General features: G+C 52.2%; 1 protein-coding gene and 1 non-coding gene across 2 annotated transcripts in view; both read right to left on the bottom strand.

Moving 5' to 3' along the window:
- Positions 1 to 18,744, bottom strand: part of Swip-1 (EF-hand domain-containing protein D2 homolog Swip-1) — a 91,709-nt gene that overhangs the window by 55,739 nt on the left and 17,226 nt on the right. The window lies entirely within an intron of this gene.
- Positions 8,910 to 9,098, bottom strand: LOC135904575 (U2 spliceosomal RNA). The gene has a single exon (XR_010565152.1). It is a non-coding gene; the product is annotated as a U2 spliceosomal RNA (small nuclear RNA).

Raw genomic sequence — 18,744 nt, 5'->3', positions numbered from 1 at the left:
CGGGATTTTGAAAGCGGCGCTACGTCCGTGTTTCCCAGGGGCTTTTGTTATCAATGTGATCAGTCAGCCTTGAGAGACAGATAATAAGTGTGACGTAGAAATGAGAGGAAGGAATAGCTGGGAAGCCGCGAAATTTGCCGCTAGTGCTCCTTCCGAACCATTGTCAAGGTGATGCGTTGTCTCTTCGGGTTTGCAACAGGCAATGTAGTTGCTTTCAATCAGTTCATTTAAGGACGCTACTTTATGATGCCGGTTGGAGCGCAGCCATGCAGTATTTTTCGTATTTCGTGAGGTTTGTTTGTCAGTCGGATAAAATTGCACGCAATTAGTACGTCGCTGAAAGCACAGATGTCATTTGGGGGCTCCTGGGGGTGCTTACGAATGCCTCATTGACACTTTGATAATTAGGACAGTACTTCTAGAATTAGATCATTAATTGCAATCGTCGAATTAAATTTCATGAACGAAAGAATAACTGGTGGCTACTCCACTGTACTCGAAATAATATGCAGTAGGTTTGCTTCGAGTAACGCAACTGCTCTTTTTTTAAGTCTTGGTGCATGATAGTTGGGGCACCCTGCATAATTCACTCAGTAACCGAAATGAGGCCAAGCCGGATTCACTCGAAATCAGAATCAACAGCAGTCATGCGCAGGACTGCTTATATGTGTGTGTGAGTGTGTGTGTGTGTGTGTGTGTGTGTGTGTGTGTGTGTGTGTGTGTGTGTGTGTGTGTGTGTGTGTGTGTGTGTGTGTGTGTGTGTGTGTGTGTGTAGAGAGAGAGAGAGAGAGAGATGGTCGCCCCCCCCCCCCCCTTTCCTGGAAAAATGAAAACCTTCCGCCTATGCCTCAAGCACTGGCACGCAAGAACGAGTACAGAAGTATGGACGGGTTCCAGAGCGGCGGGTGGACTATACGAGCGAGACGCCATATACGGCGCACGGCAACCTCGAGTTGACTCGGAGTATCCCTGGGGTGCTCTCGTATTCGGTCCCCGACAGAATGGAGCGGCCGGTGCCGAGTACCGGACAAGAACGTCGTTGCTGCGTGGTGATATATTCCCCGCAATTCTGCTCTACGCAAGTTAAGCGAACAAGCACCAACCGGTGGTGCAACGAGAATTCCTTTCTCTCACCGCGCGTTACCCGAAGTGTGCAGAGGAGGCGTACGTGGCGCCCTTGTTCGTGCCGTCGTTAGTGTAGGTACGGTTGTGCCGAGTCTCGGTCGGCGACGCGCGGCGAATGCGCGGCGCCCGGGTCAGCTGTCAGCGGCGCCTCGTTCGGGGATGTAGGCCGCCGGGACTCGAATGACGACGCGCTCTCGAAGCGGCTCTGTCAGCCGGCCCACTGCGAATGCGGGCCAAGCCGGTGAGACGGACGATCGCCCTCGTCTCCGGGGGTTTCTGACGCGACGAGTCGGCCAGGCCTTCGCGGAAAGCTTTCGTTCCCCGTGCGAAGGCAGTTCTTCGAAACCAACAGCGGCAGGTCTTTTCTCATTCAGTCAGGTTAGGCCCGATCCTCACGGATAGTACGCAGAAAATATCAATGCTGTCAACTAGCAGCTAACACCCCTCTCCCTTTTCCCGTCAACACTGACGACACTGACGTACGTTACATTATTTTTTTTTTGTCAGCCATGTGCTCATGCTGTTTGCCATGATGATATAGCAAACATGACTAAGACAATGTGATTGCTAACTAGTGGCGTTTTTCACTGGTCGATTCGGAGCAGGGTTTCTTGTTCCGTGGCAACGAATCTGAATTTCACTGATCGATCTGGAGCTGGTTCGCGCTTTCCGCTGCAGCTCGTTCGGATCAACTTGCTCCACGCCGGATCACTCTCACTTGCTCCGCCACCGAGGTGCGGATTCGGACGGAAACAGCTCGCGTAACTTGCGTCTTCAAGAGAAATCGGTAACCTGTCGTTGCGCACAACATTGCGTTGCTTCGCAAAATGGCTGCGTTCGGTGCTGCTGTAGAGCTCGCGTTTAGCAATGAGAGCTCGGGCGACCGCGATTACGAGGTGACGCAGGTGCTGTACGAAGCCTTCTATGCACGTTGTCAATGCATAATCCTTGCGGGCGCGACACGGAAATGACGGACTCTGCGACTGCCGCAGTCAAATTGTGTGACGCGTACGCAGACTTCCTGCGTGATCCTCCGCGGAACGTTTTTGCTCTCCGCTGGCCGATTCGGATTTCGGCGGCCGCTCCAGATCGACCAGTGAAAAACGTCATAAGAAAGTGCCAGTTCCCTTGGCAGCCCATGCCGGCCAAGCTGTTAGCCATCTTCTCAGACTCCAGCTTTCAGTAGCTACGGAGTCAGTTAGCTGACCCTGTGGCTACTGAGTGCTTAATCTTGAAAAAGGAGGAGGCCATCAGAATATGGCTCGCAGCTTCCACGTTTCGCTCAGGCTGAATGGCGCGAGTGCTGCAGCACTTGAGGTCGGAGAAAACACGGGGCATACATCGTGCCTGGTCGCAGCACGGAAGAGAGAGCACTCGGCATGCAGACACCTTAAATACATCACGCCCGCGCTCCATCGACGTGCAAGAACGTGCGCATAAATGTCCGCTTATTCCAAACCAATTCATCCAAATTGAATGACCTCTTTCGGCAGCTAAGCCCCAAAAATACTCCAGTTCATGGAGATCACATTAAGTCAGTTCGCGCTAAGAAAGCCGTGGCATAGATTATCCACTCATCCCCCCGTCCAGGCATACGCGCCCCCTGAGCGGGTTGAGGTCGATTTCGTTTTATGAACGTTTGCTTATTACGCCGACACTCGTCTAACCAGCCCATTTGACTCGCATATTCCTCGAACACACGTTTTCTTTCCTCGCATTCATGGACGTTCACTTGCTTCGATAACTGGGACTCGAAAAACGAGAATTTAAAGCCCTGTATGTGAACGTTCCAGGCTTATGCTAGGCGCGACCTAGCACTACCGTGAATCGCGCACAAGACTATCTGTACTTCCCCAAGAATATATTGCCTCGTTTATCACTAATTCAAACTCGCAACTGAGCGTAATATTTGCTGCCAGCACACTCACAGTCACATTAAGGACACAGTACTGAAAAAGAAAGAAAGTTTTCTTTACTCAACCGCTTCTCCGTGAACTGCAGAGCTGCCTATGTCTGCCTTATTTTCGCTAGCTTGGATTCTTTCCACTATCTTCGCTTTTTTCCATTGATTTAAGGCGGCATGCGGTGGGCGCGGTCATTGCCGCAAAAGCGATCAAGACGCCTCATAAAAGAAACACTCGAAGTGATAGCAGCTCGTGAACGTAAAGAGCGAACGAATAAATAATAATGCTGTGCGAGCACGCATATATTACCCGCGGTTGCCATGACAACGACGGCGGCCTCCGTGCTATCGAGTCTCCAGGCGAATTTGCCCCCGACTCCGCCCGCTTCTGCTCTCCATGCGTGCTGTACCTGTGAGGATCTGGCACGATCGCAGCTGTTCTCCGCGAGCCACTCCCCAGATTGCAGATTTTGCTTTAAGAACACAGCTGAAACGAACGAGGTCGCCGTCTCGGCGAGCACTGAAGTGGCTCGCAAATGAGAAATTGCGTGCTATTCTTTTGCGCCTCCTCCGTCGTGCAGAGGCACAGACAAGCGACTAAATACGATAATACGATGGTGGGAATCAGCATCAACAGCGCCCCACGGTCCAGTTCTTTTGAGGGAAAACGGAGAAGAAACTTTCGCGCAATCTTCAATATAGAGCCGCGAAAGCGCACCACGCGGCGGACTCGGTCCCCGTCGCGAGTGGCGCGGCCCGGGGAGGACGCGCGCTAGCGCCCGGGCCGCTGGCAGTAGAACTCCCTCAAGCTTCCCCCGGAGCCCTCCGCGCGACGGAAGAAGGCGTGCTTCCTCCCCGCTTTCCTCGCTTGCGTGTACGCGATTGAGCCGCGATCGTCGGCTTACTCTCGCACGCTTTCACTCGCCCATGCAACACACGGCGCGCGGCGACGATTTTATCGCCCTTGGACTCTATACAGAACCTCACGGCGACAGCAGAAATGCGCCTGGATAATTGCTATCGTAACAATGAATAAGTTTATGGCACGGGACGGCGACCTGGCGACAGAGAGCAAGGCCTTGCACGCGAATTTGCACATTACCTGACGTCACAGAAGAAGGCCGTGCAAGCGCTACTGCGCTTCTTGCGATGTACCGGCCTTTGTGAACGCCTATAACTCTCCCTTCGTGTGTGTGTACATTTTTTAAAGCTCTTTCCTCTCTGTGCTCTTTCTAACTCCTATCTCCAAACCCCAGTACAGGGTAGTAAACCGGAGACTAATATCTGGTTAACTTTCCTGCCTTTCCTCTTCATCGCGCTCTCTCTCTGCACAGTGCGAGAATGGCCTTCTTAGAAAAAAACAATAATAATGATAGGTGCATAACATATAGCTGCGTTATGTGCACGTAAATACATGCAACGTTGTTTGTGGGAGACGATCGACCGTGCAGTCGTCTTGCGTTTATCTTGTTTATACACTATGCGCAAGGAGACTGCGTGAGTTTGTGCGAACGGGGCTGTGTGATGTCGCCCTCTCGTTCGCCTGCGCATTTGACGCGCAGCGCCAAGCTGGCCTCACGGTTGCTCTCTCGGACAGCGATATCGGCGTCGTCAGCTAGCGTGCGCAGCTGTGGCTGTTCTTGCGCCTGTGCCCAAGGGCGGTTTACATCACCCTCCTTTCGCGGAGGTGAGTCACAGCATCGACGCCGAGTGAAACATACATATTCTTTCTCGGGGGTCGCGTCCTTACGTGCCGATCGCGAACGGCGCAGTGCACGCCGCCTGCCTTGTCCGTGGCCAGCGTTGCCTGTCGAGAAGGCGGCCACCATCGAAGCGTGCGTCCACGCGCGCGCTGCACGCTCGCTCGACAAGCGCCTCCTCGGTGTCGAGGCACTCCGACTCGACCTGGGTGTCTTAACTGTCGCCCCTTGGGAAAACGCCCGTCGCCACTCCGGTCTGGTCGCTATATATGCGAAGACAGAATCAAGGTGCAAACGCGAGCTATAGCGTGTATACCAATATACGGGGTGGTTATCTTTAAGTTTCACGAAAATTTTAAAAAGCGCCCGTGGCAGCTGATAACATAATTCATTCCCCTGAGCTGTATTATTGCGCGAAAACAATTATATGGACACTCCAGACGCATTTATGCCGTCGCAGTCGCCGTGACGTTTTGTATAAGTTAAGCGTATGAGCGTGAGCCGGCGTTTCAATCTCGCGAGTGAAGACGGTGAAGAACGGGGCCCGCGGATGCGTGCCCTCTCCTGCGGCGCGCGAGGCAGAGGGGCCAAACTCGGGAGGAGGGGCTTTCTCCGGCGGCTGCCAGGGCAAAAAAGCTTCGGTGTCTCGATGCCCCGCCCCGTGCAGATTGGAGACAACCGCGGAATCTCCTGCTATCTCCTACGGCGTTCGCCACGCAAATCGCGGACGCCGTAGTGGACGCCGTAGGGACGCGTTGCCGGCGCTCGTGTGTCTTGAGAGCGATCTGCGATGTTTGCAGAGTGCGCGCAGTGCCGGTAGCTTCTATGCTCTGTGCTTTCGACGTTTCGTTCGCGTTGAAGCGACATGTGCACGGAGGACAATTGGCTCGCGGCTGCTGCCGCAATTCCTAACTCCACCGTTTTCACAGACAGTTTGCGCTGTCATTGAGCGAGATTATGTTCATCTTTACCTATGCGCGTGTGACACGGTGCTGGTCAGTTTAGTTAAAACACGTTGACGGGTTAGACGGTTTGAATCCATGATAGAATGCGTACGCGCGACTGAACAAGGACGTAGAAAGAAGCAGACACACAAAGACAACGCTGTCTCTGTCTGCTTCTTTCTACGTCTCGTTGAGTCACGCTTACACGTTCTATCATTGTTAATTTAGTTAGTAAGCGAGTGTTTACAAGTTTATACGACCGATAAAACTACTATCATTACTTTGTACAGCTATCTATTAATTGCTATTGCAATCGGTGCTTCGCTTTTCGGTCGGAACTGCGAATTTTATTCGAAGAGGCGGACATTAATGTTATCACGAGAAATCGAAACAAATATTCAACTAATTAACCAACAGTCACTAATTAACTTCTCAGGTGATTACGGCACATATTGTAGTTTACGAATTGTAGTAGTGAGGTCGCAAGGCATATCCACTTGAAATGAATTTTCAGCATTACACCAGTTTCAAGATGTTATTTACCAAAGTGGTGGGACGAAATACATGGGCGTTCCAGTTAGTTTTGTGCTTCAATTCATGAAAGAGTGCTTTGTTAAAAAAGTAAGTGGAACAGAGCATTTTTACGACGAGTTTGATGACACATATCCCCAAACTGCTGTCATTCTGGAAATTCATTCCACTTTGCAAACCCACCATCTACAATTAGTTAATTTAATATGCGCAGCAAATAAATTAATGTGGAAGCTAATTGGCGATTTTTGTATTATCTGCATATGTGTTTCAATTTCTCGTGAAAGTAATCTCTGCTTCTCTGGATAATCCAGCTCAAAGGCAATAGAATTATGTTATCTGCGACATGCGATGTTTTAAAAAAAATCCGTAAAACTTAAATATGATCACCCCATATATAGCTCTCGAAGGCTATGCTTTTGTGAACTGGAGGACGCCGGAAAGGATTTCGGAAGTTTAAATTTATGGCGTTCTGACGCTTGAAATTATTTTTTCTATGAACTCGAAGTCCGACACCTTCGTAACACACAAAAAAAAAAACGATAAGAAAGGCACACCTTAGTACTCCGAGAACACATGCAGCGCCGGCTATCAAGTGGCAACTCATATTGCGGCGGGTTCCAACCCTGTCGTTATTAACTTAACGAGCATTCTGACTGGATGAGATGAGGGAGACGCTTTCCGTTAACCATCTATAGGCTCGTATACGTCACGCGCAAGTGCACCGCCATTCTATACTCTCTGGGAAAATACTAGTAATAAGAAGAAAAAACGACTTTGGATTTGAACGATTGACATCGGCTGTCGTCGTCGTTCTTTGCAATGTTGTGCTTCCTCGGGTATTCACTGGTGCGCGCACACACTGCGGTTGCAGAACTGCCCCTCGATCGCGCTCCCGGCCTCCGCTCTGCTGCTTCTCCGCAGTAACAGAACCCGATAGCACGGACTCACTCGTGCGCATGCGCATACAGTTCAGGTGCCTTCCATCTCTCAGCCGTGTTAGTGGTCGACAGGTACGTGGTACCCGTTCAATCGGCGAGTCGTGGTCATTGCGCGACTCCGTAGCTTGTCCGGGGAAGGCCAACGGTTTGCCGGAGCTGTACGCGAAGCCCAGTTTCTGCGCCTCCTAATCCTCGGGAGGCAGTGCGCGTGCATGCATGCATATTTGTCGGCGATTACGGGTGCAGCGCACGTGCGAGGAGCTTTCCGTGCCGCCGCCGTCGAGAGCCAAGCGCGGTTCCCTCGCCGCGTTTCACCGCTCGTCGCCCGCGAAAGACCGCGTCGTACTACATACGCGCCGTACGAGGCGACGACCGGCGCGCAACCAGGCGCGCGATGATGGCTGCCTTTGTCTCGCACGCCATCCTCTCGCCACGCTGTCTTCCAAAGAACAGCCAATTTAGGTGCGATGAGCGCGCGAAGGACGCAACGAGAAAAACAAAGAGGAGTGGAAGAAAATGCCCCCCCCCCCCCCCCCCCCCGTCGGCGACCCCTGCTGCGATGCACGTGCACGACGTCAGCAGCTGCGGCGTGTTTACATCGTGCGCGGGCCGAAAATAGAGCGGCCACTCGCGCCCGAGGCTGGCGCTCGATGTGCGGATCCACGAGACCAACGTTGTGCGCTACTCGGAGAAACCGCTGACGTGGCGCGTCGCGCGGCCGTAGCAGTCTGCACTCCCACGTGATGTGGTATAGTGTTGGGATGGTCCCACACCATGGGCATGTGTCCCTGTATTTACCGGGAAACATTTCATGTAGGATGTGTGGATTGGAGAATGTTCATGTCTGCAGCCTTCGCCAGCCGACTGCTTCGTGTTGTGTTTAAGATGGGTGGGGTGGTGGATATATTATCCTTTCGCCTCGGTGATGATTTAGTATTTCCGCGTACGTTGGTTCCACCGTCATAGTGGTATCCGGGTCCATTGACTGTCCCACTCGGTATGTAAGCTCGCGCGCTAGACTGTCGGCCCTCTGGTTACCCCCTATTCCGGTGTGACCCGGCACCCAGAAAATCGTGTGCAGTATCTTTTCGTTCGGAAGCCCTGCCTCGAGGAGGATTCGCAAGAGTACATGGTGCTAAAAGTGGTACGGTTACTGCGCGTATATACTATTTTCTCTTCAGTGCATCGCCGCCCCACATGCAATCTGGCCAATGATTCAGTCGCAGCCCTTCGTCGTTGCAGCGTATTGCGCGACGTGTACCCGAGGTGGCAGAGCCGCCTCTCGCCGTCTGCCTGTGCGCGGCACGGACGAGAGGCCGCGGCCGCTGGAAAAGAGAATACTGGCAGAGCCAGGGCTTCGCAACAGAGCGCGCCTGTCGACGACGAGGAAGATGCGTGCCGTAGCGATCATCCTCGTCGCCAAGCACATTTCCAGGACTGTCCTGGTCGTCCAAGCACAGCCATTTCGGTGGTTCTGATCGAGACTGGGCCGAACACACCTTGCTGAATTAGGGTCAGCGGCAGTACGGGGCACGTTAACAAGCATTAGTTCAGGCTCAGCTGTGCGTATTACACTGCACTTCAAGTTACGACAGCCGCGCCGTAGGAAAACAAAGCGGAGGCGGGCTGGTTTTAGCCACGCACGCTCTTACTTAGGGCCTGCAGGAATAAGAAGTCTGCAGGCGTTCTTACGGCGAAACTGCATATGGCTAAGGTTCCGTGTATTTTTCGTGTCCATGCGTCAACGATTAAAAAAAAAAGATGGCGAGCGTGGGCCGATCGCGGAGATAGTGAAGTACCGGGCCGACCAGCGGCGGAGGTAGCATGCATGCTTCAATCACTCCGCCCATAATAATAATAATAATAATAATAATAATAATAATAATAATAATAATAATAATAATAATAATAATAATAATAATAATACATTTAATCGCGCCCCAGTGAGCGTTCTAACGGCACATTTCTTTTTTGAACCCGAAGCGTGGGCGTTCAAGCATGCCGCTTTATACTTTTTGTGCTTGCACCGATGCAACCGATTTCCCGAGGCCATGCAGAGGGCAGCAATAGTGCAGCTCTTTGTCAGTTTATGCTGGATATTAGAGGAAAAAATACATTTTATAGTTAAAGTATGCAGGCCGGCTGTGTGCGGTCCAATTAATAGTGACGAGCCAGCACTTCTTAATAGAGTCAATGTCAAACAGTGTTTAAAGCATTTTAGCCGTGTGGGACATATCCGTGCCAAGCTTTCTTTACGGCGAGTTTTTTTTACGTGCTGGCGGGTTCTCTTCAGTAGTCGTTAAGCCTCTCTTGTCTCTATAGAGCAAACGAACAGAACAGCTGGGAAGAAGGACAGCATGAGTTTGTCACGCGCCGTACGCGCTATGGCCCTGCGCACACAAGCTTTAAGGGGTGGGGGCAGGACATCGCCCCTGGACCGATACTGCATCAGAGCTCAGGAATGGGTGCCAAAGGGAGGAGGACCGCTGCAGAGGACGCCGGAGGACACTGGAGGAAGGGATGAGGTTAGGAAACTTGCACGCGCATATAGGATGAGTTTAGAGGACATATATCTCCAGGAGATGCCTTTCCCGCACTGAACAGATGATGAAGATGCACTCCGAATAATTCCAGTCCCCTGCGGTCCTTTAACGTGATCACACTGAGAAACCTACGTTGACGACGTTACCGTCATCTTCACGAGGGAATGTTGGTTCCCCAGGCTATACACTAATGGCACGAGCGCGCGTCATATAAAACCGTTCTCTCACAGACAGCTTCGCACGGAGGGGTATAGTATGCCACGCACCTAAGGACAGCAGCGTACTTCGCTCTTATGCAGGGAAGCTTTCTTTGCCTCGTGACACAGGCGACGAGGCCATGCGCGTGTCATCCGCCATCTGATGCTAGGCTGCGATAACTGCGATAACAAGCTTGGCGTAATTTAGATTCCAACACTGCGTCGGACCTGCCTGGATTTTTGGGCTCTCTGCTGTACACAGATACCGATCGATCTTCTTTCCGAACTCGAGCATACTAGTTGACATCACACGACTATAGCTTCCGCTTGTTCGACGCGAGTGATACGAGTAACCTTATTTTGTCGCTGCAGGAAACAGTACACACAGAGGTTTGACTCCGCGGAGATGCTGCAGAGTGCCACGAAGGACATCATTTATGCGGCTAAAAATTTATTTTCCTTTCGGCAACGTGCATGCAATGAGACACATACAGGACCCTCACCGGTGCATACACCGAAGCCCGCGGTGGGTACCCGAGTGAATATATTGCGTACCTTGCCAGAGGGCTTGCGTCAGAGCGACAAGTGATTTGTAATGTAAAAGTAAGGAGTCGAGGTCGGCTATACGCTGCCAGCGCTGTCGGTCGGCACGAAGGGAATCCCCCGGGCCCGTGTATAGCGACTGATGCGACGCAGGCAGTCGCTAAATGAGATTGCAAGAAGGACGTCCGAGGGCCTGCTATCTTGAGGGCGGCTTCCCTTCGGTTAATGCCTCGCACAATCAGACGGCGGCCGAATTTAGACGAACGAAGGTACTGGCCAGAGCTCCGTTTGTCCTGTCTGACGGTGCCATGCACGAAAGTCGATTGCCGTGAAGGAGATTGTTGGAGAACCTTCGAGAGATACACTGCGCGCCTTATTTGTCGGGCCAGAAAGCAGCAGCGTGCGAAAGCGGCTTCCCTCCTTGTCGCGCCACCTGCAGCACCGCTGGCGCACGTGAGCAGAACGCGCTCTGCAGCGGAGCGAGGGCACTGCGGTTCGCATGCGGGGAAATCAACCGAGGGGAATAAGTTGCGCCGCCGTTAAGTTTCTCTCGCGAAATGCCAGGTCCTGCGGAAGCATTGTGTTGCCACACAACGGAAAGGCTGGCATCGAAGACTCGAGAGGGCTTGATAAACTGCGTGAGTCAGCCTGCGGGCACGAGCAATTAAGAGCTTCCTGAGACGGGTTTGGGTTAGGCAGCGCGCACTACCGCCGCGGGAAATTAAGTTTCACTTGCGAGTGACTGCAGAAATTAAGGGCTTCGCGAGCACTTAAAACGGAGAACTGTGGTGGTTATACCCTCTTTCGCCGACTTTTTCTACCGCTGCATATAAGAGGGGAAGTCCATCGACTGTTCTTTTCGCGAACAGGTGGCTAGTCAATCAGGAATTCAAGCGGGGGAAAAAAAGGAAGAAGAAGGCACGTTGACGACCGAGGAGCAGTATGAAGGCGCACTTCTTCATTCCCGCTGTGTTCACTTCACTCAGACAATTGACCATTCATTCTTATTCTGTAGACGATTCGCACGTGCCAGGAAAAGCATTTTATAAACATTTACAAAATTTGGAGTGAATTTTGCAATTCCTCAAATTATTTCTTTCGGAGCCTCCTCTCTTGGGCAATATGTCACAAGGATGCATGACTGCTCAGCCGTTTAAGAGTATAGTTGTTTCAAAAAAGCTTTCTAGTTCGATTTATAATTATTTGTTTATTTTCTATTCTCTTGATTCTTCCCTACTTATCTCAGTTGTTCTGTTGTAATCGCTAATCACCCTCTAATTCCGTCCGCATCTTGCCAAAGTCCCCCACAATAGGTATGAGCCAGTGACGGAGGACAAACAAACAAACAAACAAACAAACGAACGGAGTTCTCTGCTCACGAGAGAAAGCAAATCAACCGCTGTCGTGGAGTAGTGGCTTTGGCGCTGCGTAATCACATCCAGGTCTTGGCTGGTGAAACCCCAGAATTTAATTCCAACTTAAATCAAATCAAACGATTTTATTGTGTTGCAATGCAAATGTGCGCCCAGCCCGATGACAGAACCGAGCTCTGTCTTGTTTGAGACGTAGCACCGTGGCCGCCATCCACTCGATCTGCCGGAGCCGACGAAAAGTGTTCGACTCTTCGGCCACCGGACACAGCAGTGTACAGATCTGGAATGGCGGCCGAAAGCAGCGAGCGAGGTCAACGAGCGGGTCTTGGAATGTCGGACTCGAGGATCGGGGTAGCGAGACAAAGGAACACGGGTGATGATTGGCGAGGGAAATGTATTTCGCAAAACGGTCCAGAGCGTCGAAAGCATAGCACTTATAAGAGACAACTGCGAAAAACCGAGAAGGACGAGGCGCCTTGCAAGTAATTACGAACGTTTCGCAGGCAGTTGTCACAGTCGCTGGGCGCGTGCACGCGTGACATCGCTTGGTGACGCACAGGGGCTCTGCGAAATTCCGTGATAAAGGCGCTCGCGGCGCTCTTGGTGCCGGGACACCTCTCGCAATGAGGGCACATCCCGCGAAGGAGGCATCCTTGGCAGCGCGGTGTCCATTGTCCCTCCTCTCCGTCGTGTGGCGGCGCCCCAAGGACTTCCACCACCGGGCGATCCATCGCCGTGCCTCGGACGGCGCGGCGGCATCCATCTCGGCGAGTTCGACCTTCGGCTCGCCTGCTCCGTGTGCCGCGTCGCCGCCGAACGGAATCGTCGCCTGCGCCCGCTTGATATAGCAACGATCAATGTCACTCGAAGCCGACAAGAGCGCCCGATGAGGTGTTCTGAACCATGCTGGAGATGCACGGGCGGACAAGGGGAGTATTCTCACGAGGAGCCATAACATTGTCCATACATGCGTAGGTAGCTATTACTGCGGCTCCGCAGCCTTGTGCCTCCTCCTCTCAGAGAAATAAAGAAAGTCCAAATGAACGAGCAGCTGACTGAGGTAAGCAGCGGCCTTTCACCCCTCTGCAGCTGTGCACATCTGTGCGGTCAGTGCAGTTCGAGAGGTTTCGTGTGCACGCCACGAAGAGTAGGACGCGCAGTGACCGACTTTCACACTTCTGAAAGCTCTGCTCTTAGGAATCTGCGTATCGGTATGGCTGCGGCGCCGGCATAGAAAAAATGACCACTGCACGCGCAACGAGTTCGCAGGCACGTGGGAAGCACGAGCGCAAGGACGGTTCTCCTGCATGCGGCCGGCGAAATGACGGTGGAGCCCATCGCCCACGGCACGCCGTCAAACATTCGCCTGTATGGGAGCGTAGGCAGGAGCGCCCATTGAAACGGACCGAGATTGGACGGGAGTGAGACCGGTCAACGCCAGACGTCAGATGTGTTGCGCGGCCGTCCTTCCGCGCGAAATAGCGGAGGAAGCGGAGGGAAAGAAAGCACGCCGAGAGGCACGGCACGCGGTCGAAAAGCGTCGAGGTCGTCGTATCGATGGGAGCCTCCAAGCGCAGCAGCTGCCCAGGCGGCTCTTCCGTTAGAGCAGCGGTGCGAGGAGATCACTGGACTCGATACCAAGCCGACCTAATTTTATTTTTCGAGAACTTCTTTGTTTGGCAAAAGTAAGCCTTCACAAAATAGTAGGCACAGCCACAAATAGTGGAAATTCAGCCATGCACCAAATCCCTTCTAAGACAACTTGTGCCTTCATATGGACCTCTTCGCGCAGTCTTTTGTATTTTCTGCCGGTCAATTCATGACCATTTGCAGCGCGCTGGCATGTCACTCAGTCCGCAAATAACTTTGCTTCTCCGAACACACACAGACCCCGAAGCTGCCAGCTGATGCTATCCTAACAAAACGCGTTCCTTTAGCTATCCTACGTCAAGCTTCCGGGGCGAGATTTAGGCGCCATCAGGTCATGTCGAGCACGGCAGCTGCACAAGCACGAGCTATACGCGGACCTAGTATACGCGTGAATGAACGTATCGCATGCCCACTGGTGCGATGTCCCACGCGTGTCTGTATCGGTGCCTTCATTTCTTCTCCGCGAAAAGTAATGTTTCGGTGATTGAACGCTACAATGTGGCTGGACCCAACGATACGGCGTATCTCGAGAGGCAGCCGTGTAGCGGCGCTTTTCTGGGGCACTCGAATGTCGACTGACTGCGGGCAGTGTGCGTTCGCGCTGAGCGAGATTATCTGTCCACGGAAGGTCGCAAGAGCGGCGCCCGTCTATGTACACACACCACGCGAGAACCATTTCTGCGGAAGCCCAGAAGGTCCACCCGACACTAGCGCGAAGCTATAGATACGGAGAGAAACCCACGCGGGTTTTTCATAAAAGAAAAGCTTCGCAGTTGAAGAAATTTTCGTCCCGCTCCAGGGTTCGAACCTCGGACCAACTCCACTCAATAACGGGCGGTCGCTCTAGCACCTGAGCTAACCAGCATGCTAGCGTATCGCACAGCGAGGCCGAATGCATCGACAATTCGAAGCTTCGTGCTTTGCATGTAGCTCCGTGTCACAGTCAGTGGCGTAGCTAGGTCGTCTGGCACCCGGGGCCGATAGCTCTTCTGTCACCCCCCCCCCCCGGGTGTAGTCGAGGAAGGCGAGGATATCGACAATTTTCGGGTGTCTTCAGACGTATATGACACCCCCTCCCCCCCTACTGGCCCCGTGCAACCGGGTCCCACGCCCCCCCCCCCTCCCCCCCTGTTGCTACGCCACTGGTCACAGTCGCGTGGGCGACAGCTATCATACGCGATGTCACACCACGAAGTATTACAGCGCGTCAGACTCGTCTGCACACCAGGCGTCTTTCCACCGTGTGTGAATAACCCATTTTCTTTGTCGTCGGATATTCTTCTTGGCGGAGAGCGTGGTTCCAGGACACAGCGACAATGGCGGCATCGTGCAACCGAGCCGCCGATGGGGGTGGGGGGAGAACAAAGAAGGGCCCCCTGGTGGGAAATCGCCGGAAGGAACGAGCAGCAGCAGGAAGTGAAGGCAGGCGTCGCGGAAACGCTCGGCAGCGTGGGCGTGGTGGACGCTGCGTGTGCACGACTGTTGCTGGGAAAGGCCCACGCTGGCCTCCCTTTCCGCAGGGACGCCTTCACGTCGTGAACGAGACGTCGAAGAAAGGATATGTACGTAGAGGACTATTTTTCACACAGACACTAAAACGACCGTCACAGGACGTCCGCACGTCTTTTTGGCCGCATGGCACAGTCGCCTTGTTACACTGCGATTCCTAATATTAGAATTCGCGAGTCCAGGTGCGAACCGAGTGGGAGCAAACACGCTGCTTGTATTAGACCTCGCCGTCCAGGGGCTCCTGCGCGGGTGTGCGTTCTGTAGTTTGGGCGATTCGCTAATGCCCACGACCAAACAAAGAAATTAAGTGAACGAAACACCACATTCTATCTGTCATAGGGAAGGACTGGTATGGCTTACATCATCACACAAGACCTGTTGGCGAGTATCTTCACCTAAGTGCTCTTAGCGGACACTTTGTGACTCCCAGCTCAGTCCTGCCCCTCTTGTTCGTTTTGAACATTCGAGCTCGACAATGAAGGCCGTGCAGCTTTCGCAGAGAACACGAGCAATAAGCATACAGTATCCAGTTCCTTGTTGGCCACATTCTACATGTCACCTTTTCAGCCTGTAGGCACTCGGGACTTGCAGCAATCGCATCTACAGTTTGGTGCGTCACTGTGTGTACGCATCCCAGATGTACAGCGACTTTTCGAAAGGCATCCTGATATATATATATATATATATATATATATATATATATATATATATATATATATATATATATATATATATATATATATATATATATATATATATATATATATGGGTGGATCTCGGCACGTGCTGAAGAAATTGACGGAGGATGAGTCCCGTCATGGCTGGACAAGCGAGGAAAAGCGCACAGATCGTGACCGGTTCGTTCGAGAGAGAAGAACAGCTGTTCTCAGGGAAGAAGTGGGCAACGCGACGTTCCCTTTCGTCGATTGCACGCTGTTGGAACCCAGGCATGCGGGCTTTTCCGCCCGGGCAACAAGGCCCGGATGCTTTCGCCGACGCCTCGCTGGAGGAAGTCGCAAAGGTTGCCGCTGCGTAGCACCCCGGCCCACCTCGTGTGCTTATGGGCCCCTCCATACAGGCCCAGTAAAAGCGGCGGTGGCGCGTGGACGCTCGCAAAGGCGATGGAAGTGACGATGACCGCACGCGGGTACTTCGCTCGGCCCTACAACGTACCGTGCGCTCTTCGTTAAGCGCACACGTCACGAAGTGCGGGCTCCAATTGTTTTAGAAGCACGCACATCTAACCGTCTTCGGCTTTGTTACGCGGTTAAGAAAGCAGCCGGTTGTAGCGAGTTGCTTACGGGCTCACAGCGGGGTGGAGGGGGGGGGGGGGGGGGGAGGTTGCATAGCACGCGGAGCTCTGCGCATCAATACGCATGCCTTGTTCGCGGTGAGGATAACCTCAAATGGCGACAGCAACGCTATATGGCCCACAGAGTGCGCGCGTGTAACGCCAGGACGTCCCCTACCGTTACCAGTAACGTCATTATCCTTGCGTGAAGCTGTTAACGAGCACGAAAGCAGCAGCAATCGGTTAACGCTCCCTAAATATTTCTCATCTGCGCTCTTTGCAAATGAACCGCGCTTGGATAGCGGCATGCACTGCGCAGCTTCTTGCTTCGTCATGCGTGAACGATTCTGAGAAGTAGCACGGGATATATTAATAATTGACTTTATTTAAACGACGCCTGTCGATCGTGAACGCGCCAAAGGAAAGCAATGAGCGTCTTGGGCGCGTGCGTACCAGGCGTCATTTATACCAAGTCAAGCATGGGCTTCAATTCAAGATGCGTTTCTGCATACGGTGGCGAGTGTCAATCCATAGACTTTAGAATGTGTTCACGCTTTCAAAGCAGCGCATATCTGCGTCGCCTCGCACCAGCAGCCTTCGCAACACTCCCTCTCCCCACCTCCGCAAAATATTTATGGCTACGCCACTGTCGGTGTCATAGTTTACGGTGCCTATATACGGCACTGGCAGCGAATTGTGGTGCGAATTAGTGGCGAGAGGAAATAGCTACGGAAATACCAGCTTCGGTTTATTGCACCTCGATCGTAGGCTTTCGCACCCACTTTGACCTCTGAATTGGCCGAGCAGGACAGCACTAGGTATTTACATTTGCGGCTGTGTTTTAAAGGTGATCACGCGTGTTGGATGTATGCGCCAAGAGCCAACAAGGCGCCTTTACCGTACTGCTCTGCACACTCAAAGCTTGCGAAAAGAAATATTGTGCTTTCTTTCCTGCCAAGCGCTATCCGCAAGTCATGCCATCATACCATGGAAGAAAGCCTTCAAATGCAATTGGCACGTTTTGAGGCGGCGGGTTACCCGAGGCATGCGATAGTCTCAGTTGCCGAAGGCATGCATCGCAGACGGTAGGCTGAATCACGCGTGAGCGACGAACAGAGAGCGTAAGACAAGAGACAGAAAGAAAGAGAGCAGGCAGCAGTGATTCCTTCGCTGTATAAAGTGCGTCAAGGCACCAAATAAGTTTTGAGTTTGTGCAAGTTGATCTGACCCATGAAAGAGCAGAATCCAGACAGCGATATCAACCACAGAGATGCATATACGTACCCTGCAAAAGTGGCGTTGTTTACAAAATTCTACCTTCATGCGGAAGACGCTACATAGGCCAGACCGGCAGATGCCTGAATGTGCGTCTGCAAGAGCACAACGATAAAATCGGCAACACTGCTACAGACAGCCAACTTGCTGCTCATTGTGAAAAAAAAAAAAATGTGATGCGAAGCCACCTTGCCATCTTCTTTTCTATCACACTGTTGTGTATCCCCACCCCAACAGCCTGACCAGGTAAATCGTAGAAGCTACCGAGATAGTCCGGGCAGGAGATTTTTGCGTCGGTATGCCTTCTCTGGCCCGATCAAAGAAAGAGCTTGACTTGGCGTAGTTTACGTTCTTCCTCTCTGTAGGTTATTTCCATTTGCAGATTCAGGTGTGCGTATATACATGTATATATGCTCAGGATTCGCAATAGAACCTTAGTTGAAAGTAAGCGCTTGTCCTGTCTAGACCTGTCCTTCGTTCTTACTGCGCTATGTATTCTGCATACGATGAGTTACCAACATGCCCAAACCTATTCCCTTCTGAGGGTGCGCCGCTTGGTAGAGTAGTAGCGGTGGCAGTAAACAACGCGAAGACCGCAGACACGTTCATACTGAAATCAGCCGCAGACATTACCGAAAAAGAAAGTGCGAGAACGATTAAGCCTCTATTTGAAGTCGATCAAAGACAATGTCTTCCTGAACTAGTTGGGGGTGAGAATTGGGCGTAGTCACAACGCACGGAACTCTATCACGTCACCCCTCGCGTAAATTCAAGAAGAGCAGCGAACTGCTTATATCATCACCATCATCATCATCATCATCATCATTAACAACCTATCCTAAGTCTACTGCAGGACGAAGGCCTCTCCCTCCAGTCTCCAATTACACCTGCTGCACCAGTCGATCCCAACTTGCACCTGCGAATTTCCTAATTTCATCACTCCACCTAGTCTTTTGCCGTCCTCGACTGCGTTTCCCTTCTCTTGGCACCCACTTTGTAAGCCCAATGGTCTACCGGTTATTTAACTTACGCATTACATGGCCTGCCCAGCTCCATTTCTTTCTCTTAATATCAATTAGAATATCGGTTATGCCCGTTTGCTCTCTGATCCACATCGCTGTCTTCCTGTCTCTTAACGTTACGCCTATCATCCTTCGTTCCATTGCTCTTTGAGCGGTCCTTAACTTGCTTTTGAGTTTCGTTGTCAGTCTCCAAGTTT

This window comes from Dermacentor albipictus, chromosome 2 (genome assembly GCF_038994185.2).
Source record: "Dermacentor albipictus isolate Rhodes 1998 colony chromosome 2, USDA_Dalb.pri_finalv2, whole genome shotgun sequence".
NCBI classification, from domain to species: domain Eukaryota; kingdom Metazoa; phylum Arthropoda; class Arachnida; order Ixodida; family Ixodidae; genus Dermacentor; species Dermacentor albipictus.
This window is presented reverse-complemented; position numbering and strand designations above follow the sequence as displayed.